Source organism: Ictalurus punctatus, unplaced genomic scaffold (genome assembly GCF_001660625.3).
Source record: "Ictalurus punctatus breed USDA103 unplaced genomic scaffold, Coco_2.0 Super-Scaffold_100, whole genome shotgun sequence".
Taxonomy (NCBI): domain Eukaryota; kingdom Metazoa; phylum Chordata; class Actinopteri; order Siluriformes; family Ictaluridae; genus Ictalurus; species Ictalurus punctatus.
The window spans coordinates 886,305-910,056 of NW_026521086.1; the positions used below are offsets into that span (position 1 = coordinate 886,305).

Sequence of the window (23,752 nt, forward strand, 5' to 3'; positions counted from 1 at the left end):
CTAGGCCAAACATCCTAGCACTAGTTGGCAAAAGTTAGTTTAGCATTTTTTGCTATGTGCCAAATTTGGTCATACTAAGGGAGCAGAGCTAAGATCAGATAGCTGTTTATGAGGAACTGTATGTCTGATCAAGCTGAAATTTGGTATGGTAGATAAACAGTATGTGTTAATCTATAATAGATTCTCATAATGACTTAATTACTGAAAAAAAACATGCCTGTCATTGGCCTATCAGATAATTGAAAAGTTTCCCATTAAGCTATTGCCACAAAACTTGAATATAAAGTTCAGGGAAGGACCCCACAGTATCTGATGCAATCTCACTCAAATTGGCTACCTGGGGCGTGCTGTTCATGTTTATAAGGGTCAGCGTTAAGTTCAAATAGCTGTTTCTCAGGAACCAAAATTCCAATTGAGCAGAATTTGCTGTGCGCTTTCTGCTAATCTGTAACTGAATTACTTAAAAAAAAAAAAGTCTGCCTTCTGCCAGTCGGCTTTCAGCAGGTAGGTTACACAACTAGCGTTGAGTTATCATCACAAAATGTGATGTGTAAGAAAGTTCACATATGGTCTCTATTGTTCTATGAATCTTGACAAGAACTGGCCACTGGGGGTGCTATACGCAGGGAGTGTTTGGACCCCACAGACTGCCTCTTATGGCTATATTACTATTATTAGCAGTAGAAGTAGTTGTATTATTATTATTATTGCAGTAGTAGTAGTGATATTTCCTACCGTTTTTTAAGTTTCTTTTTCCACCTCTGGTTCCTTAGTCCAACGGATCTGACGCACTGAAGGCTGGACATTGGCAGATATCATCTATGATGAAAAAGTACTATTATTTATTTATTTATTTGTGTATGTATGAATCTACCATACATGTCATGAACACAAACCTTTTGAAGAATTTTGTCCCTCACAGTAGGGTTCATAAGATCCTCACTGCTGTTAAACTTCAATCTCAGAAATGCCCTCTTAGTAACAGGCACTAAAAAAAATTAACAGTATTGACATTTAGCAGCTGTTGTAAAACTTAATTTGACTTCAAACGTATATGAAATTGTGAACTGGATGCAAAAGTGTAACCTGGAACCCCATAGACTTCCACTTCACAGAGCGTGAGAGCCTGGATAACATCGGGAATGATGTTCACATGACGACCCCTCATGTTGCAGGTGTAATTTGTAGAGGCACCAGCAGGGATGCTACAGATAACGACACATCTATGGGGAGAGAGAGAAGAGAGAGAGACTTTGACTTTTAAAATATAATTTATTCTACAATTTAAAAAAACCTTACAGAACACATTGTTTTAACGACCATTACCAATTGAAAAAGAGATTCTCGCCTCTTATAAGTCACCCCTTTGTTTACACACCATTTCTTCTCAAACATCGGAAGATCACCATTCATTTGGTAAAATTCGTACTTTAATCTAATCCTAGACTCAACCAAGGCCTTAGATAATTTAACCATGTTTACTTCTTTCCCTTCCAATCCCATTTTGTAAGCCTTCTAAATGGCTAATTTTGCTTGACGACCAAAAAATCCGAATAGGTACAGATTTCCTGCCTGTAGCGAGAATATCTACCCCATAAATAAACCCTGTTTTAGAGAAAATGATCCCCAAACTACGAAACATTGTATACAATAGATTAAAGAGCGGAGATAATTTACAATATTCACAAAAGACATGAAGCACAGTATCGAGTTCATCACACAAAGTACACAGTGGAGACGATGCATATTTACATTTAAACAAAAACACTTTTGTTGGTAATGCACAACGTAAAATCCGCCACTGTAAGTCAACAGAACTTTTTGGTAGAGGGTTTTTATACAATAACTGCCATGAAGGTTCATTATCTCCCGGTCAAGAAATGAGTCCTCCATTCTGTATGCCTCCTCCCCCTTAGATGTCCGACAAAGTAGGACTTTACACAGGAAATATATGCATTTTGTTTGTTCACCATGGAAAACGGTAGACTTTGCAAGCCTTTAAAAGATAACAAAATGTTTACATTGTCTCCATTTTTTATTTGAGCTACCTCTGGAGTTAAGTACACTTCTGGAAAAAAGACCTGTGTGTTACTGCCGGACTTAAAGTCGGTTATATAATCCCACAAAGATGTAGGAAAAGATGTTTTCAAATCCATTTATATGTTCCCGACTATTCTCTCTGATCTACCAGTAATCTTTCTAGTTAGATTCTGTACTGAAAAGCACTCTATTCGACAAGTCAAATAGGTTTCAAACATCTTATTCAGCAGGTGTACCAACCTGGCCAGTTGAGTAAAATGGTCAATTCTTGCTGCTGGACTCAGACATCATGACCCCCACTGTATCAACAAACACTAAGGCTACATTTTACTGCAGCTCATGGATGGTTTTCCTGCCCAAGTGGAGAGAAGAGAAGACGCTCTTCCTCAACTTCTTCAGACTTGAGAGACTCTTCTTCAGCTTTGTAGCAATCTTCCTCACCTTCCTTGGTCTTGAGAGACTCTTCCTTTTCTTCCCCAGGCTTGAAAGGTTCTTCTTGAACTTCCTCAGTTTTGAGAACCACTTCATCCAGTTCCTTATTTTTTAAACCTCTCCTTCAACTTCTTCAGACCTGAGACACTTCCTTTCAGTTCAACTTCTTAAGTCTTGAGAAAGTCTTCCTCACCTTCTTTATGTCACGTATCGTGACGGAGCGGAGATAGGACGGATGCAAGTGCAGGATGAACAGTTGTTTATTTGAAAGAGAGACAGGCAGACAAATCCAAAACGTGATCCAAAACGTAATCCGCAAACATGCAAGAGGTCAGGCGATTGGAAAACAGGCATACACGGGGCAAGGCTGGAATCTAGGTCATGGTCACGGAAAACAGGGTCGATAAACAAAACGAGAAACGAACTATGACGAGGAACTGGGAGCGGATAATCCAGCACGAACTAACTCTAAACATGGACCGTGACTATGACTACGACTACGACTACGACACGAACTAAACTAACTCTACGATAATGTTCCACGTTGTGTGCTGGAAGGCGCGCGGTATATATGTGGACATGATCAGCGTCTAAACCGCTAGCAGCTGAGAGCAATACAGACCCACGTGAAATCCCAGCCAATGACAGAACAGGGAGGAGACATGACAGAAACATAAACAAAACACACGTGTCCAGATGTCACTACGGTCAACAACGGAAAAGCAGGTGCTCACGCATTCGCGCTTAGAGCACGCTGCTTCAAGGGGGAATCATGACACTTTGGTCTTGAGAGACTCTTCCTAAACTTCTTCAGGCTTGAAAGGCTCTTCCTAAACTTCCTAAGTTTTGAGAAAATCTTCCTCAACTTCTTTATTTTTGAGAACCTCGTCCTCAACTTCTTTATTTTGGAGAAACTCTCCCTCAACTTCCTTATTTTTGAGAACTTCTTCCGTACCTTCCTCAGGCTTGAGAGGCTCCTCAACATCCTTGGTCTTAAAAGACTCTTTCTCAGCGTTGCCAGGCTAGATCAGCTCTTCCTCATGTTCCTCTTGAAAGGCACATTCTTAATCATGATGCGCTTCTTTGAATTCCTCGTTCTCAATTTGGATCTTTCTCAATTTCACCAGATTTGATGAAAGACACGTCTCAACTCATCTTTGTGATGCTGTTCCCCAAGTTTCATAATATTGAGAGGGTTTTCTTTTCCCCAGTTTTAGGAGACTCTTCTCCTCTCTTTTCAGTCTCAAAGTTCTTCCATGATTTCCATTAACATTTCAGGGCTCTTTTTCAATTTCCTTAGTATTTAGAAGCTCTCTCTCTCTCTCTCTCTCTCTCTCTCTCTCTCTCTCTCTCTATATATATATATATATATATATATATATATATATATATATATATATATATATATATATATATATAAAATTCTTCTGAAAAACTTGTATGAAGAGAGAGATCAAGGTGCCATGGTGCGGGCCAAGTTTACACAATATACTAAAATGGACTCATCTACATCTTTCTTCTTTGCACTGGAGAAAAAAAACAGAGAGAAGAAGTCCATCAGCCACTTGAAACTACCCAATGGACAAGAAACTACCGACAAAGATGACATCATTCTACAAGCGCTATCTTTTTATGAGGAACTGTACAATAGTCAACCATGTGATCCTGAAGCAACTGAAGAACTTCTGAATGGACTACCACAGCTGAGCGAGGGTGAGAGAAACGAACTTGAAAAATCACTGTCCTTAGAAGAGCTCAGTACAGCTGCTCAACAACTGTCAAACGGAAAGTCACTGGGGCTGGATGGATTGACCTCCGAATTTTATTAAACATTCTGGTCCTTGATTGGCCCAGACCTGCACTTTGTCATACTCAGATGTATGGAAACAAAAGTCTTACCCCTTAGCTGTAGGAGAGCTGTAATTACCCTGTTACCCAAAAAAGGAGACCTTGGTAGCTTAAAGAACTGGCGTCCTGTCTCCCTCCTTGGGACAGATTATAAAATCTTTTCAAAGGCATTAACAAACCGCCTTAAAAGATTTTTAGCCACAATACTACATGATGACCAGTCATACTGCATCCCAGAACGCTCAATCTTCAGCAACCTTTTTCTGGTGCGAGACCTGTTGCACCTCACAGAGCTATATAAGGTAGAGATGGGACTAGTGTCACTAGGTCAAGAGAAGGCTTTTGACAGATTGGATCATGGTTATCTTTTTAAGACCCTAACAGCTTTGGGCATTGGTGGACGCTTCATCTCATGGATTAGGCTGCTGTACACTGATGTGTACAGTATGCTGAAAATAAACGGAACACTAACAAGAACTTTTCCGTGCACAGAGGTGTTCCACAAGGCTGTAGCCTGTCCGGTCTGCTGTACACTCTCTCCATTGAGCCACTGCTAAGACACCTGCGAGAAAATCTGCAAGGGTTTTCAGTGTTAAGCCCTGACTTATCTGATGTGACCACAGTCAAGGTCACAGCATATGCTGATGATCTGACGGTGATAATCAGGTCCGAGGATGACATCAGTCATGTGTTTTCTGGCCTGGATGTCTTTCAGAGCGCATCATCTGCACGCGTAAACTGGAACAAAACTGATGCCTTGCTTCTAGGTCAATGGCAGGAGGAAAATATACCTCACCTCCCATAGGAGTGTTCATGGAGGGACTGAGAATACTTGGGATCTTCTTTGGCACAGATCGATATATGCAGAAGAACTGGGATGGATTGACCAATAAGGTTCTAGAAAATCTAAATAGATGGAGATGGATTCAATCATAGCTGTCCTATAGGAGCAGGGTCCTAGTGATAAACAACTTGGCTGCCTCGATGCTGTTGGCTCAAATTTAGCCTATTACCCCAAAACACTTAAAATTCAACTTAGAAGCCAATACTCACATCTACCTCAGAGCCCAGTTGGAGATAGAAAAAAATACACCAGCCGTGAGTGAGAAGAAGCAAGGGTCCAGCTTTATTGTTCCATTCCACCACACGAGATCCACACCGATGAGAATTCTCAGAAGTGATCCCCCTACCCTGAGCTTAAGCTCCAGTATTTATACTGTATTTACACACTAAATAGCCCATATGTTTCAAGAAGACTATGATCTCACTACCAATAGGGTTAAAAAAGAGCTCATTTACCTTACTCTTATGTTCCAGAAAAGGCCTATTTCACTTACACATAGAATTGAAACCAGGGGTTTTAATTTACACATAAAATCAGAACCCAGGCATTTCTAATAACCCAGAAAATAAAAACCCAGAGTTTCCAGTTACTCAGAGGATCAGAAACCAGAGTTTTCAGTTACTCAGAGGATCAGAAACCAGAGTTTTCAGTTACCCAGGGCATCAGAATCTTCAGTTTTGATTTACCTAGAGAATAGAAAGTGGAGGAGACTAAACAATCTAATGGGACCTTGGTCTTATTGTTATCTCGAGGGGGGGGCAGTTTGACCCAGCCACCCTTATAACTGGCTCTCTTCATGGTTCTCTTAAAATTTAGGCCTCCCTTGCGAGACGAGAATCTTCACCATCTGAATCATGAGTAAGTTATATTTTCCTGTATATCTAGTTTATATTTTATTTTCAGATTTACTCTATATCTCTTATTATATATACTGCTTGAAAAAACAGTTTACTGTACTTCCTACTTCTTATCATTTTTATAAAGAGTATATATATATATATATATATATATATATATATATATATATATATATATATATATATATATATATATATGTTATTATTATAAGACATTACCCTTATAATATCTTAATATTCCTTTTTATTATTCTTATAAAGTTATAATAGTATGTGTGTGTGAGAGAGATTGTGTGTGTGTGTTATGTCTACTTGCCCGCCCTTGACTGTACAAGGGTGTGTGTGTGTGTGTGTGTGTTTTAGCACTCCTCAGCTCGTACACTTCTTTCGACTTTTTGACTAACAACCCATAGTGTATTACTCTTAAAGATCTTTAAAGTGTTTTTCCAATTTATCCACATCTGACTAATACCGCTTCTGTATGTCTAGGTGCCGGTGCCCGTCGTCAGTCCCTTCTCTCTCCGTTACTGGACCTGGATCTGGATCTGGATCTGGACACTCATTACCAGCTTGTGCATCTCACTGCTGATATCATGATGCTACTTAACTATCTTCGCAGCACCCGCTCTAGGAATGGAGATCCAGGGTTCCCCCCTCTTCTTCGATACAGAATCTGCCTACAGCATCTACAGCAATCTACAGCAAATGTGAGTATTTGCTTCTATGTTGAATTTTAAGTGTCTTTGGGTAATTGGCTAAATTTAGGCCAGCAACCGTCAGCTTTAATTCAAGGGGTTGAACAAAAATATCATATGAAACGTTTAGGAATTGCAACCATTTTTATACACAGTTCCCTTATTTAAGGGGCTCATATGTAATTGGACAGATGAACATAATCATAAATAAAATGTTCATTTTTAATACTTTGTCAAGAATACTTTGCAGGCAATGACTGCTTGAAGTCTGGAACCCACAGACATCACCAAATGCTGGGTTTCCTCCTTTGTGATGCTTTGCTAGGCCTTTACTGCAGCTGTCTTCAGGTGTTGTATGTTCATGGTTCTTTCTGCCTTGAATTTTGTCTTCAGCATGTGAAATGCATGCTCGACCGGGTTGAGATCAGGTGACTGACTTGTCCATTGCAGAATATTCCACTTCTTTGTTTTAAAAAAACTCCTGGGTTGCTTTTGCAGTATGTTTTGAGTCATTGTCCATGTGTAAAGTGAAGCGCCGTCCAATTAACTTCACTGAATTTGGCTGAATCTGAGCAGACAATATATTCACATACAATTCATCTGATTGCATCTTCTGTCACATCACCAATAACTACTAGTGACCCAGTGCCATTGGAAGCCATGCATGCCCATGCCATCACACTCCCTCCACCGTGTTTTACAGATGATGAGGTATGCTTTGGATCACGAGCTGTTCCAATCATTCTGGTACAGTTTGATCTTAGTTTCATCTGCCCAAAGAATGCTTGGTCTGGCTTGTTTAGATGTTTTTTTTTTGGCAAAATCTAATCTGGCCATTCTGTTCTTGAGGCTTATGAATGGTTTGCACCTTGTGGTGAACTCTGTATTTGTTCTTGTGAAGTCGTCTCTTCATGGGAGACTTGGATAATGATACGCCTGCCTCCTGGAGAGTGTTCTTCACTTGGCTGGTGTTGTGAAGGGGTTTTTCTTTACCATGGAAAGGATCCTACGATCATCCACCACTTTTGTTTTCTGTGGACATCCAGGCCTTTCTGTGGCAGAGCTCACCAGTGTGTTCTTTTTTTCTCAGACTGTACCAAACTGTTGATTTGGTCACTCCTAATGTTCCTGCTATCTCTCTGATGGATCTTTTTTTATAGCCTAAGGATGGCCTGTTTCACTTGCATTGAGAGCTCCTTTGACCGCATGCTGTGCGTTCACAACAACAGCTTCCAAATGTGAATGCCACACCTGGAATCAACTCCAGACCTTTTACCTGCTTACAGGCTGTCTGCAGGTCCTTAAAGTCTTATCTCTCTAGTTTTTTCCTTTCCTGGAAAGTCATGGAAAGGAAATACTGGATTTTTCTTTCACTGTTGGAGCAAATGGTAATGCAAACAGTCTCCCATCTACCTCTATAGAAGTTTACCCTGCTGTAGTTTACTTAAACCCAGGAATGGATGTATATGCGTGAACACAATCCATTAAAGCTGATGCATCGTGTAGCATGACTGAAGTGATGTGCAGGTCTTCAAATCTAATACTTTTTAATATCATAGGCAAGAAATTTCCAAAAATGTAAGTGCTGATACCTGCAGCTACCCTGTGCTTAACTGATGAAATAGCGAAGGAATAGCCCACACCTGTCCATGAAACAGCTTTTGAGTAAAATGGCCAATTACTTTTGGTCCCTTGAAAAAGAGGGGGCTACATATTAAAGAGCTGTAATTCCTAAACCCTTCCTCCAATGTGGATGTGAATACATTTAAATTAAAGATGAGGGACTGCACTTTAAGCCCATATTCATTATTTAACTGTAACTTGAATAAGTGTGTAATAAGCCTCAGCACTTTTATTATAAGCTACAAGCAATCTGCTTCATTACATTTATTCTCAGTGAATATGAAATTACTGCAGATATATTTATCATCCTGGGGAGGGTCTCTGTTTGCACAAATGACCAATCACAACTGTTGTCTGCATACACACGACGCGTCATTACAGTTTTTTTTAGAGGTGCACATCAGGCAACGCAAAGGTCTGACGTAGAAGTATAAATAGCCTTTTTAGCGTGTCTCGAATTGCAGAAGTTGTCAACTGTTTTGCCTCATGTTCATTAGATGCTGTCCGAAAGAACCCGTTAACATCAAGGGCAACAAGTGCTGAGATTGTGACGGTGATGAAAAGGTGGCTGCAGCTGGCTTCAGACCGTGGAGGAGGATGGAAGAGGTGCAACAAACAGTAGCTTGCCCTGACTAGAAACGCATAAACCATTGAAATCAACGAGGAAAAAATTCAGCTAATTGACGCTCTCTCCCTGGGCAAAGCCTGCGAACTTCGCCCGGAGCTCAGTCCATGTACTTTCGGAAATTTCGGTTGTGTGGTCTCGCCACGAGTGATGCTACTGTACTTTTGACAAGGGGAATTCAGTTCAAACATTTTAATGAAATATTTACACACACACACACACACACACACACACACACACACACACAGGGCCATTAGCCAAAAACAACCGGCCTATGTAGCACCTATGCCCGCAGCGGACTCTAGCGCAGACTGGGCGGAGTGCGCCTCGCTGACCGACAGCTCCACGACTCAGCTAATTGCTGTAGCACATCGTCTTGGTCACGAGCATGCGTTGTTCGTCTTTTGCGTTCGCACTGTGAACAGGAGACATTTCTCTATCACTTTAACGTTTAACACATTGGAATGAATTTGTTAAAAAACATTTTAATCATGCTTACGTAGGTTGCTAGAGCTGTGCGGATGTCCGACACAGTGATGTCTCTTCCCACGAGTGCCCGCAGGGCAAGCTTGACATGCGCAGAAATCCTGGCCTGTGTGCCAGAAAAGAAAAGCCACCCCACAGAAGTCTCATATCCCGGCATATGCTTCCTCAGGCGGCAGAAAGCTTTCAGCCACTTCAGCTCCAGCTTGGTGATGGCTAGCTTAGCGAGTCCAAAAGCAGAGGCAGGTTTGTGCTGCATCACCTGGGAGAAAAGGACAATGAATGAAAAAATATTAAACACCCCCATGTACAACACAGCAGCCCCTGGAAATAAAAGTGAAATACCCAGAAGTTACTTACATTGATCAGAAAGAGTCAGCCTTCTCGAGGTTCTCAAACTCCTCAGTCGTGAGGTTCTGCAGGACTCCGGTCCTGTGTCCGCTGACCGAAAAGAAGTGAGCACACAGCAGCCCGATGCAATGGTTGAGCATGTCCGGGTCTGCTGGACGAGTTCAGATCAGCCAGTGAAACAGGGACAGCGTCCAACAGTTTGCCGTGCAGGAGCTGTAAGTACTCCCTCACTCTTCTCCGCTCGCACGCCTTGCCTGTGGAGCACGACTCGACCGGACAGATGTCTGCACTCCCACTGCAGCAGTCTCTGGAGACTCCACAGCCTCGTGGAGCCAACTCGGCCCTTGGACAGTTACTCATCGAGTTAATGGAGGAACTTGGAAACACGCGTCAGAAATAACTTGGCCGGAGTGACCTTGTACCGCTGGCACAGTGATTTCATCCATTCAAGGACTCTCGAGACATTGTCGATGTACTTCAAGTGGGCTGTGTTGTGGATAAAAATGACATGAAATAAACATGAGGGACACTTAGTATGAGTAATATGTAATTTTATTGATAATTCACAGGACTGGTGGGTGCGTAATCTTGAGGAGAGTGGTGGGGGGAAGAAAATGGGGTGCGTCCTGGGAACATGGGAAAGTCAGCAAAGGTGAAGTGAGAGGACCACTGAGAGTGGGGCGGACTGGTAGGTGAGAAGAGGGAAGAATGGTCGGGGACCAGGTCAGAGAAGGTGACATCTTCCTCAGATTGAAAGCTGGAGGGGGGTTTTGGCTGTGTAGAGGCGTCAATACACACGTTCACGGGGCAGATTTTGTATCGGGGGGGCGGACGGACCCCGCATTTCCATTTCCAGAGGGGGTGCTGCGAAGATAGTTAAGTAGCACCATGATATCAGCAGTTAGATGCGCAAGCTGATAATGAGTGTCCAGATCCAGATCCAGTAAAGGGGAGAAGAAGGAATGACGATGGGCACCTAGACATACAGAAGCGGTATTAGGCAGATATTGACAAATTGGATTTCCACTTTAAAGATCTTTAAGAGTACTACACTATGGTTTAATAGTCGAAGAGTCAAACAGAAGTATAAGAGCTGAGGAGTGCTAACACAGACACACACACACACACACACACACACACACACACTCTCTCGTACAGTCAAGGGCGGGCATGTAGACATAATACACACACACACACACACACACACATATAACATTATAACTTTATAAGAATAATAAAAAGGAGTATTAAGATATTATAAGGGTAATATCTTATAATAATAGAAAACTCTATAAAATACAGAATAGTAGGATATGTAGGACAGTAGAAGGGTAATATAATGATTTTATGAAGTAGGAAGTACAGTAAATCGTTTTTCAAGCAGTATAACTATATATAAAATAGAGATATAGAGCAAATATGAAAATAAATTATAAACTAGAAATACAGGAAAATGTAACTTACTCATAATTCAGATGGTGAAGATTCTTGTCTCGCAAGGAAGGCCTTAATTTTAAGAGAAAACCATGAGGAGCCATTTATAAGGGTAGCTGAGTCAAGTGAGGACACACTCTTCTCTGTGACATCTCGCTGCTCAGCACCGCTAGAGCGGGTGACTTTATAGGCAGCCAGTCAGGAGGGCGGTCCCATTAGCAGACCTAGTAGGAACCACCCTGCAGCAAAAAAACGGCATGCTCTGCCTATTAGGGACGTTTAAACGCTTAAAAATGTGCCCTTAATAGCTACTATGGTGGAATAAATTACATACTTAAAAATTACAATGTTTCAGCTGTGTTCTCTTGCTATTTAAGGACGTTCTGATACTTTCGCATGCTTACAAATGTGCTCTGAACAACTGCCACGGTGGAATAAATAACATGATAAAATAGTACAGAATGTTTCAGCTGTGTGCACTTGCTATTAGGGACGTGCCGATGCTTCTGAACACTACCAAGTGTGCTCCGAAAAATTGCCACGTTGTCATAAACAGGGTTCCATTCTTTCCTCACACAGTTCTTTGACTATCTGCACAGGCAAGTTACCAGACATCGCAGGCTTCGAACAGCCAGTGTGCAGGGAGTCAGAGTTTTTAATTAAGCACTTGAGCACCACTGGTCTGTTCATTTCAGGCTCTCCGTCACATTTTATGTGAATGTGGCCATGACATTCCTCACAGTTGCCTCTGATTTCTATGAATTTCTCTGTGGCTGATGGATAGACCTGGGCTCTTTTAAAGACAAATGTGCAGGGGCTTTTCGCTTCTTCCCAAATGTGATGATTTATCACGTTTCCAGATGCTACACTTCAGAATTGTGTATTCCCTTTTTTTGTGTTTTAGAGAACTTGTTTTTGTATGAACTGTTACACGCATGAATTCAATCCATTTCTGAAATGAAACTTCAAGATAAAAAGTCCACAATCTTTTGGTCTTGGGGAACGGGACCTGGCTCAAAATGAGTGTCATCATTACTGCCACTTGTTTCATGATCACTTTCATAAATAAACCCTAAAGCAGTCCAGATGTTGTCTGTTCAATTTAACAAAAGTATATAGAGCCTTTGCAGTGATCTTGTTTTCTAGCTGCTCACTAAGCTCTGTCCAGATGCTCTGATTAGGAGTAGCTATGTTGACATTTTGGATTATGGCCTCTTTTGATGAAGGGAGGACTGTGAAAATGGAATCCCTGTCCACTGCTGGTTTCTTGGGCATCTGGCATAAGCAAAACATAATTACCCACTGAAATAATCCTGATGCAAAAAATGTCATGTACAGTATAAACATGTTTTCATGTATTACTGTATTTGCAAAAAATACAAGGAAAATATAATCTAGTAATAATGTATAAGGATATTATATCTTATATTAGGACCAATATGGTAATGTGGACCCTTAGATGCACAATGTATTAAAAAAACTAACATGGGTACCATGTGCAGCGGTAATTAGCATTTCATAGCTACATTAGCCATATTAGTATTAGCAGTGAGATTTCTGTTCAATAAACATTGACAATCTTAGCTCTCTTGAATGTTTTACCATTATGATTGAAGTTAACTAATATTATTGTAATTGACAGTGTTAAAACATTGTACTTACACTGGCCAGAATTTTGATTTAGTAACTATATCGACTTTCCCTATACTAACACTAATTTCCACTAGAGCATCGAGAACAGAAGTGTCCCTGACACCTAGTGGTGGGAGTGAAGTGTAACATGATTCTCCTTGTAAATAAATGAAAAGTTCAATCATGAGAGACCAGTGAATGAAGTAAAGAGAATTGTTTATTGAACAAATGATGATATGAATTGTCTTGAAAAAGTCTTCAGCACTTCGACTCAAAGTGTGTTCACACCAAGGAGATTTGTGCCTATAAGTCAATGTCTAATATTTTAAAAACAAAAGCAGCACAAACGATTGAGAATATTTGTGGTGAATTAAGAGCATATGGGGAGTCTGAGAGACCTCAGAATGACCTATGAATATTCTTTTAAATATCTTCAAAATCGAAGCAGCACAAACGAATTTTTTTTTGGCACAAACGGAGCACAAACGATTGAGACAATTTTGCCGACATTTTGGGTGAGGGTGGCAACTTCATGCAGGTCCAAACCCGAGTTATCAGAATAAGTTTTACTGGCCAAGTATGCTGGAGTATACAAGGAATTTGTTGCTTGAATAGCGATCCTACGGTGCACACTTACACACACAGTTCTGGATATAAACAAGACACCGAGTAATACAAAAGAGACCAATGACAGATACCACAGGACAGTTTACAGTGAAAACAATCTTAAAAACCACTCACAAAGAACAGTTAAGAGTAAAATGATATTACTTTAAATGACTAAAAGCTTGTATGAGCCCTGATGAGCCTCATAAATAGGAGTTTGAGACTCTTTAGATTTTATTCACAGGAACTGTAAGAGAATTGTTTCCCATTGTCATAAAGAGTCAATTTAAGGCAAGCTGAGGGATCCATCCTGTCATATCCATGTTTAAAACGCAATAATGGATATTGTTTAACGTGTAAGAAGTATAAACGCTACACTGAAGGAGCGAACTAGAGGAATAATAATTACTACTACTACTAATATTAATAATAATAATAATAATAATAATAATAATAATGCACCTGTAGTAAATCTACGCTAATCAGAATCGTGATGTGTTTTATTCATACAACCAACAGAAGTACCTCAATTTACCTGAAAGGAGCTGTCTCGCGCTGTCTGATCCTCAACGGTCATCTCGCTCGGTTTGAATGACGCACCTGCGCACTCAACCACGCCCACCAGATGACTAAATCATAGAAATGAATGGAATAGGGATATAAACAAATAGATCAATAAAAAAGATTGCACTTTGCATTCCATATTTTCTCCATCACAGTGATTGCAAATGTTATATTATATTTAGAGCTGCAACAACTAATCGATAATAATCGATTATGAAAATCGTTGGAAACGAATCTCATTTTCGATTAGTTGGTCTGCACGGTGCGTTTACTCATTACATTACTTCTGTACTGAAAACACACTTCGGAGAGTAAATATTAAAGTAGTGTCCTAAATGAAGTACTGTACACTTACACTACGCACTACTCTACCGTCTAGTGCAATAAAGTCTAAAACCATCTAAGCCTAATCCGTTTGCAAAAGAAATCTGTGATCTTCAAAATACCTTCATTTTTATTTATCCTAAATACTGAAAACATTTGTTAAGTTGCTAGACATGACTGAATGCATTGCTGTCCAACTAAAATGAAGACAATATTATTTGTATATTGTAATATATATATAGAATAACACTTCCATGTAGAGACACTTAAAGACTTGTATTATATTTGAAAAGAGACATGGTCAATCGTATAACTGTACACAAGCAGTTTGTGCTTGGATCCCGATAATCACTGCTTGCACCTATATCTGTATGTTGTCTTTCTTGTAAGGTATCCTTGAGTGTTATGAAAGGTGGCAACAAATGAAATGTATTATTGCATAGTTCTCCCATCTGACCATGCAGAGTCCATCGGTGGTGTTGTCCCAGGAATAGCAGCTGGCTGTGTGTAGTGCCGTGTCACTCTTCTGCATTATAGCCCAACTACCAATGTACTCAATACTTAATGCTTTTCCATGTCTGTTTTTTTAAAATAAGAGTACGCGCTGATACTCTCTGTCCACTGGTTCAGTTTGTTCCGACTTTAGTCCAACCCTGACACCTTCACATTCATCAGGCACTTACGTAAAGAGACGTTTTAGGCTGAGCTGGTGCTTTGGGAAATAGTATACTGGCCTGTGTGCTGTTTCTGTGAACAAGGGGTATCACTGGGGACACTATTTGGAATGCTATTGTGCAGCTGTGCCTTTACCATTTTGACTCCTGTCCTGGAGTCAGGATCACACTGCTGGTACTGGCAGTGTCCGGCTCTTTTAAGAACTCACTTACACATGATGTGTCACTCACTGTAGGCCAATCAGCTACCCATTACCATTCTGTTTCTTTCCAACAAAAAGGGCTTTTTAATGCATTAAAACTTGTGTTGTGTTTCACTAAAAGAGAATGCTGCATCCATGGAATTGTCATTGCCATATCATGGCACATAGGATTAAAACAAATGCTTAATTTCTCCATATGTTGCTTGTAGCATTTTAAGACGTATTAAGGCACAAGTGAGGTGTAAGAGGCTGTGCTACACCTCGCACAGTCAGCAGAGGACAGCAGCAGTGCACCGCAAGAGTTGCCGCGTGGGGGAACTCAGTTACCCAGAACACTCCAGGCTGATTAACTGGGATTGCCTGCACTTGCGAGGCCGGATGCTTAAACCCAGACTTTGAGGCCACTCTTTGTCATACCTTTGTAGAGGGGAGAAAAATTGCCTGATGTGGGAACTACTGGGGAAGGGAAGTTGGGTCAGAGCCACTCAAATGGCTCAATGCCAGGTGCCCCCTCAGGAAATTCTTTGAGGAGGGGGCTCACAACCTAGGAAAGATCATCTCCCACCCTCCCTGCTCCACTTTGGTTGCTCTGCTTCCTTACTCAGCTGAAGTCATTACTCCGCTGCGTGGTTGCACTGAGGACATCCCCTACTCCTCTGCTCTGCAGAAGATACCATTACAGCTCATGGCCTCACCACTCTGTCTGTCTGCTCTGCCTCCAATGTCACTACACCACCGTATAAGGCCTGACATTCAGTGTATTCTACGTTACACCCATACGGTTCCTCATTATCTCAATATCATTAAAAAATGGACTGTTCTGTCTCAGATGAGTGATGAAGTTGATTTTGAAGCTGTGTTTCCTGATGTTGGTGTTGCACTTCCACCAAAAAGTGTTAGTGAACCTAGTAATCATTTCTACATTTGAATATGATCATGAGGCACATGGCACTCACTTCACTTATTCTACAGGGTTCGGCAGTGATTTGGTTCAACCTACTAAAGAGTGGAGAAGCGGATACCAGAACTTTGCATGCTGCATGCCCAGTTTTTGTAGGCAGTACGTGGGGTAAGTTTCCAGTAAGCACCTCTGCAGAAAATGCTTGGCGTATTTGGTTATTTTTACTAATGTACTCAATTTTACTGAAAATTGGAAACAAAATCAGTGCTCACTGATATCCAAGCAACTTCATAAATCTTTTGTAAATATTTCTTTTAGTCTTTGATTTAGTTGCCAATAAGTGGCTCTGCTGTCGGGGACAAGAGTTCAGGAGAAGGTGCACTCTGTCCAGGTCCGACTGAGACTGAAAATTGAAACTCTACCTAAAGCAAGCTGAAAAGATTTTCAGAACTAAGATATTTGGCATAGATCAAAGGGGCTGATTAGATTTGTACTATTTTTGGTAATGTGTATATGAAGAATAAAATACAGAATTGATATGAAAGATAAATATATCAGTTTACTATTTTACAATATTGTGTAATCTCTAGATAAAGGTGATTACTGCACTTCCCTGTTTATTGTTTTATCAAAGGCTTGACACAGTGGATCATGAAATATTGCTGCAGAGATTAAACAATGTTGGTCTATTAAATCATTGAAAAATTACTGAAGTAATCTCAGAGAGGCTATTCGGGTTAAATAAAGGTTAAATAAATAAAGAGAGAAATAAAATGGCTCTTTCCACAGGTGATGGCTAATTCCCTGCTTTTCTTGTAATACTTGATTTAATCTCCCATCCCTTCAGTTCTCTCATCTTCGTGTAATCTCTAATCAAATATCATTTGTTGGAATACCCCCTCTCATAAAGGGGTCTTCTACTCTCATGTTTAGTTAATCTGTCAAAGAGTTCTAGTCTGTTGTCTGCAAAAATACAACAAAATACAACAAAGATTAATTCTTCTCCCTTCCTGAATTCCTTTCTTAATATCCTTCTGGTGAATGAAAAAACTAAATCCTTTAGTCTAGGACTATTTGTGATGTACATTAATCTAACATGTTAATATCCCATCTGTGCTAACGAGTGATAATCCCAATAATACAGAACGAAAAAAATAGAGTAAATGAGGTTGAGATCTAGACATGTATTTACAGTTCTCTAGTCTCTTTTATCCCACTCATTTTTATTCAAAACATCCTACTGAATTTGTTTTTACTGTGTATAACAATAGTGTTTAGTTTAAAGGGTAGACGTGCATGCACCCCTTTGTCCCTTATTAACTTACAACTGTACCACACTCATAATATCACTCAGACCCTTCATACATGACATTTAAACTTCCTTCACTTTCTGTAAATCTCTCTAATCAGGAGTAATGCGTATGTGTATTTAACTAGTCTAACAAAATTTATCATCTATGAGCTTGGTTTCAATTTAATACAAATTTGTTTCCTTTGCTGAGCGCCATTTGTGAAAGGCGTAAAAAAGTTCCATTATAAATGTATCCATTTCATTTAAACTGTATTTGATCCTATTAAGTTGGTGTTAAGTCTACTCATGTCACGAACTACATTTCCCATCCTGCACTGCGGCCCACAAACATCTCTGCCATGTACTGCAAATCCCAGATCACACACCTGCATTAAATTCACAGCACAGTCACAGCCACAGTATAAAGACTTTCAATTCACTCACAGATTGTGCAGTATACGCTCCATTCCCCGTGTTTGTGACCATTGCACTGTCTTATTTAAATATTGAGACTTGTGTTTCGTATACATTGTATTGCATGTCCATAGCACACCGTATATAATATATATTTGTATATTCACACATTACTTTATTCTATTCAACAGTCTACGGTTCAGTAAAGAAACAAGTCTCTCAAACTACACTGCTGCAAAGAGACTGTAACTGAACTAAACTAAAACATGTCACTGCAGTGAGACCCACATCAGCACAACAACAGGTCACATCAACAGCAAAAGAAACCACCACGTAACATGCAACACTGTCCGATCCAGACACATGTAATCCATGCAAATCCTAATTCAACATTAACTATTCATCTTATTCTAATGTGAAGGACTCAACACATCTGGAATAGACAGAAAACATGTTACAAAAAGTTTGAAAATAAGTGTAGACTAATATTACCATCAAATCTTACTAATTATTCATCACTGGACATAGGCACTGTTTAAAGAGAAATGTACAGCAAATTATTCATCACTGTGCAACACAAATACCTCACGCCAAAAGAACTCACACTTACACTGCTCAACGTAGTAAAACAGCAGTTACATTATTATTATTATTATTATTATTATTATTATTATTATGTATTTATTTATTTTTTGCTTTGAGTTCATTGCACTCGTGACGTGAGTGACCAGTTGGCATGGCAACATCAGGGCCCGTAAAGATTTATAGACACATACAGGAATCAAAGATACACAAATTAGTGATGGTTATTCCAGCTCTGTTCAGTGAGTCAGTTCATTTGGCTCAGCAATAAACTCCCAAACGACTCTTCATTCAGTACGACTAATGGCTTTTATAATTCAGCCAAATTTAGCAATATTTGGACCCATGATTAGTATGTGTGCACATATATCACTTAACTTGTTCAGTGTAGGATAATTATACTAACCTTTAATTGTACATCATTTTGGATTATGTTTAGCATAAAACCTTAAATAATATAAAAACAGACATTATTACCCATGTGTATTAAGTGTTTTATTTAGCTTGATCTATCCAAAACTCAAACCATTCCAAACAAACCACACTCACTACACTGCTGGAGTACAGGTAACAGCAGCGCACCCCTCACTCACGTACTCCAGTTTTAATCGAAGGTTCACATTTCAAATTCCTGTTGGAATCTTTCTGACCATGTTCATGTACAGTTTGTATAAGATTTAGTTCCACTTATTCCTACTGATTATTGTGCAGTGTTTAACAGAGGTACAGTATATTTTGAGATGTTTACATAACCTTTGAAAATAAATTATTGGTTTTAACTTTGCTTTCTGTTTCTGTTGTAGATTTTTAGCTTATTTATTAAATGATCTGGCAGAGAGAAAATGGGAGTGAGAAACTTTTGGTAGGTTTAGTATTGAGCCATAAGTTTAAAAAAAATAATAATGTTGCAGTGGCACGAAGCTCAGTAGAATTTTCTGCCATAAGTTTAATTTCCCCAAAGTTCTATGATTTTGCTGGGTCGTGGGGGGAGCGTGGAGCCTATCCCAGGGGACTTGGGGCACAAGACAGGGGACAGCCCTGGATAGGGTGCCAACCTGTTGCAGGGCACAATTGCACACACACTCACACACATTCACACACTACGGATAATTTGGAAATGCCAATCATCCTACAACACATGTCTTTGAATTGGGGAGGAAACCAGATCACCTGAAGGAAACCCCCGAAGCATGGGGAGAGCATGCAAACTCCATGCATATGATAGTTGTTGTTATTGTTATTATTGTTGTTATTATTATTATTATTATTATTATGAGGATCCTGTTGTGGAGAGGCTTTTCCAGCCTGTCTCTCTACCACACCTTAAAGCATATTAACATCACAGGACAACAAATGAAAAGAACTATCAGGAACACCACAGAGGCTGTTGAGAGAGCTTCAAGAAGGCTCTGGAGGGTTATCAGCAATTTGGACATAGGCCAGGTCCAGGGAGTCTTAGGATTAAAGACCCGAAACACCCAGTGACTCCAGGTTCCATCAATAATGTGTCCAAAAGCACATTGCAAGATGTATGAAAAAAACATGAAAATATTAATAATAAAAATTCATTCATTAATTCCATAAAAATCAGAAAAGTTGGCTGGACTAGAAAAAACATGCACAATGACCATCCAAGCTGTTTTTTATTTTATTTTTATTTTATTAATTACATTATTTTTGCAGACCCAGCAGATACAGTCAGGTTCATAAATATTTGGACATTGGCAAAGTTATTGTTTTTAAAAATATATATTTTTACCACAGTATATTGGAGTGGAAATAAAATAATATCCATATTCATTCTTTCATTCCAACTCCAATATACTGTGTTCGACAGCTAAAATAATAACTTTATCAAGTAACGAAGAGGAAACATTAGCATTGTCTGTTTACCAAAAAAAAAAAGAGAACCTCTATGTTATGTTAGTATCAGGGTACTGGTATTGCACCTCCCCATAGTCCACCTCCTCTGTATTAAAGGTCATTTTAGATAGCAACTATAGAAAATATAGTAGTTTAAAAAACAACACCCTACTACACACTCGTCTCCTCGTGCTGCAAGTGCACACTGGTTTTGGCCTAGTAGGGCGAGTAAGGGAAATTGAACACAGGTTATTGGGGAAAAATAAAATGTAAAGCAAGGCAATGTTCCTAAGCATACCTCCAAAGTTGTAACAAAATGGCTTAAAGACAACAAAGTAAATCTGCTCGAGTGGCCATCAGAAACACCCTGACCTGACACCCAAAGAAAATTTGTGGACTGAAGTGAAAAAGCATGTCTGAGCAATGAGGCCCTCAAAACAGTTCTGTCCGGAGGAATGAGCACAAATTACAGCAAATCATGAGAAGCTTGTGGAAGGCTACCCCAAGTTCAATCAATGAACAGGCAATACCACTAAACACTAACAAAGTGTATCTAATTAATAATCTGTCATGTTGGGCTTGATGGTTGCACTCAAGTCTTGGTTTGAAGACAGATAGTGGCTTGTTTAAGTGTTTAAAGGTCCATTATTCGCATCAAAGGATGTTTGATAGTTCACAGTAATTCAATTTCACAAGTAAAATCATTTTGGCTTAAATCTTAATTCACTGAGTCATTTAAGTCATTCACGAGTCACAAGTTTCCACATACACACACATACGAGTTTGTATGTGTGTGTGTGTGTATATATATATATATATATATATATATATATATATATATATATTTATCGTGCAGCCCTACCACACACACACACACATATACATACATTATATATATATATATATATATATATATATATATATATATATATATATATATATATATGTATGTATGTGTGTGTGTGTGTGTGTGTGTGTGTGTGTGTGGTAGGGCTGCACGATTATGGCCAAAATGATAATCCTGATTATTTTGATCAATATTGAGATCTCGATTATTTATCATGAATCATCATGCTGTAGAGATTTGTTAAGTCAATTACATCACATACACATCATATGAAGAAAAAACTTAACTCCTTACATTAATACATTAGATGTATTGTACACTAGCATTAATGTCTGAAAACTAAGCTTAATTTCTGAAAAGGGGTTTGAATGTTTTCAGATAGAGAGTATATATTTATAAGCAAAATGCTCAGGTACAGGTCTAATACTCAACTCTCGGACCATTGTGGATGTTTAAAACTAGTTGTATGAAACATGTATGTATTCTGCCGAAGTTTTGCGTTTAGGGGTGTGTGTGTGTGAGTAGGGTGGGGGTGGGGGGTTAACTTCACGCAGATAACCTGCGTTTCCCAAAGCCCGCTTCCTCGAGCTTTAACGGCAGAAGATGAAAAAATATATTCATTTGTATTGGTTATATGTCCACTCAATACACATTATTAAGACAATACACATTGTGTCCTTTTTTGTGTGTTTATTCTATGAGAAATAGAGAAGCTTGAATGTACAGCGAATGTCCGATATAAACCAACTTTAACGCGCGCGCGGATTACAAAACTTGTTGAACAAAAATTTTCTTCGATTATTATCATTTAGATTAGGGAGCAATAGCTAATTATCTGACTAAAACTGGCTGGCATCTGCTCGATGCTTACTACAAAGTAGTTAATTAACATTCATTTAAAAACAAGAACACAATTATAAACATAAATATTATAATTATATTTCGCTTAAACATCCTTACCTTAAACTCCTGAGAAAAGTTAAAATTGAAGAAAGAAAACCCCGTGTCTGCTGTGTCTAGAACAACATAGAATACTATTAGAAAATGACGAACAGATTTATAAAAACTGAGGGAACGGATTTATAAAAACTGAGGGAACGGATTTATAAAAACTGAGGGAACAGATTTATAAAAACGGAGGGAACGGATTTGCTAAAAAAAAAAAAAAAAAAAAAAAAAACCTGAGGGAACAGATTTGCTAAAAATCTGTAAATAAATAAAAAATAAAATAAAAAAAAAAACCTGAGGGAACAGATTTGCTAAAAATCTGTAAATAAATAAAAATAAGTAATAAAAAAAAAACCTGAGGGAACAGATTTGCGAAAAAAAAACCGGAGGGAGCAGATTTATAAAAACGGAGGGTACAAATTTATAAAAACCGAGGGTACAAATTACAAGTTAAGAATTACTATTACAATTTAAGATTAAAATTACTTGTTGAACAACATCTTGATTTGTTGATTGGCAAACAAGAACACAATTATAAACATAAATATTATAATCATATTTAAACATCCTTACCGTGACTCCTGAGGAAAAATGTGTCTCCTACTCCGACTCCGTCGCTGCTGTGTCTCCTACAACTATGGGCGTAACCACGTATTCTTTTTGAGGGGGGGCGTGTCCCCGCCAATGTTGAGGTAATACCAATCTTTCTCTCCCAATATACAGTAGAAAATGTTTTCTATATGTCCCCCTTTAATGAACCTTTCAAACTGATCTGTCTTTTCATCTATTCTATTTATTTACGTCTACTCATTTTTAATATATTTCCGTTTGTTAAGGAAAATGGGTGAGTGCCCCCCTCCAATTATGCACTTGGTTGCGCCCATACACAACGCAAAAATGGCGCGAGTATCAAATAAAAATGTCGTCTGTCCACCGGATGGCGCTCAGATCACACATACAAACACAGCACAAACCTACAGACTTTGTGGGGAGGCAAGACTGGTAATTACACCGTTTTTTTAGTTATTACTAATGCTATATATCAGGGGTGCCCACACTTTTTTGACTTGCGAGCTACTATTAACATGACCAGTCGAAGAGATCTACCTACACTAAAAATGCGAAACATTTATTTATTTATATATACACTGCGTATACTTAAATACATACATATTATATATATATATATATATATATATATATATATATATATATATATATATATATATATATATATATATATATATATATATGTGTGTATATACACACACACACCCACACACACTATATGTTCAGGTACCTTGCAAAACTACACGCTACAATTCAGTACATTTTTGGTCATTACCTTACTCTGACGACGTGCACTGAATAGAATCAGCCAGGGTTGCATAGTCCGGACAGTAGCTGCTGATAGCCAGCCTCAAGCAGGCCTCCAAATGATGATCAGTCATTGTGGAACGGTATTTGGACTTAATCTTGTGTATGTGTGCGCGTGATTATAGCGAGTGTGTATGTGTGAGATTATAGTGTGTATGTGTGATTATAGTGAGTGTGTGTGATTATAGCGAGTGTGTGTGATTATAGTGAATGTGGATGTGTGTGGGATTATAGTGTGTATGTGTGATTATAGCGAGTGTGTATGTGTGTTATTATAGTGAGTGTGTGTTTATA

General features: G+C 39.0%; 3 long non-coding RNA genes across 5 annotated transcripts; 1 reads left to right on the plus strand and 2 right to left on the minus strand.

The window, feature by feature from the left end:
- Window positions 1-705: 705 nt before the first annotated feature.
- On the minus strand, window positions 706-3,789 carry LOC128629695 (uncharacterized). Its single transcript, XR_008394070.1, has 4 exons — window positions 2,281-3,789; window positions 1,087-1,223; window positions 897-988; window positions 706-819 (listed from the first exon to the last, which is right to left on the minus strand). It is a non-coding gene; the product is annotated as an uncharacterized LOC128629695 (long non-coding RNA).
- On the plus strand, window positions 760-10,759 carry LOC128629706 (uncharacterized). Its single transcript, XR_008394086.1, has 5 exons — window positions 760-832; window positions 5,981-6,022; window positions 6,511-6,728; window positions 8,837-8,945; window positions 10,657-10,759. It is a non-coding gene; the product is annotated as an uncharacterized LOC128629706 (long non-coding RNA).
- LOC128629691 (uncharacterized) lies at window positions 7,885-23,228 on the minus strand. 3 transcript variants are annotated; one of them, XR_008394058.1, is made up of 7 exons: window positions 22,655-23,228; window positions 22,094-22,149; window positions 14,006-14,099; window positions 11,263-11,471; window positions 9,808-10,774; window positions 9,464-9,709; window positions 7,885-9,379 (listed from the first exon to the last, which is right to left on the minus strand). It is a non-coding gene; the product is annotated as an uncharacterized LOC128629691 (long non-coding RNA). The 3 variants fall into 3 exon arrangements; XR_008394059.1 differs by having other exon boundaries at window positions 9,808-10,284; window positions 10,597-11,471; XR_008394057.1 differs by having other exon boundaries at window positions 9,808-11,471.
- Between the last annotated feature and the right edge of the window lie 524 nt (window positions 23,229-23,752).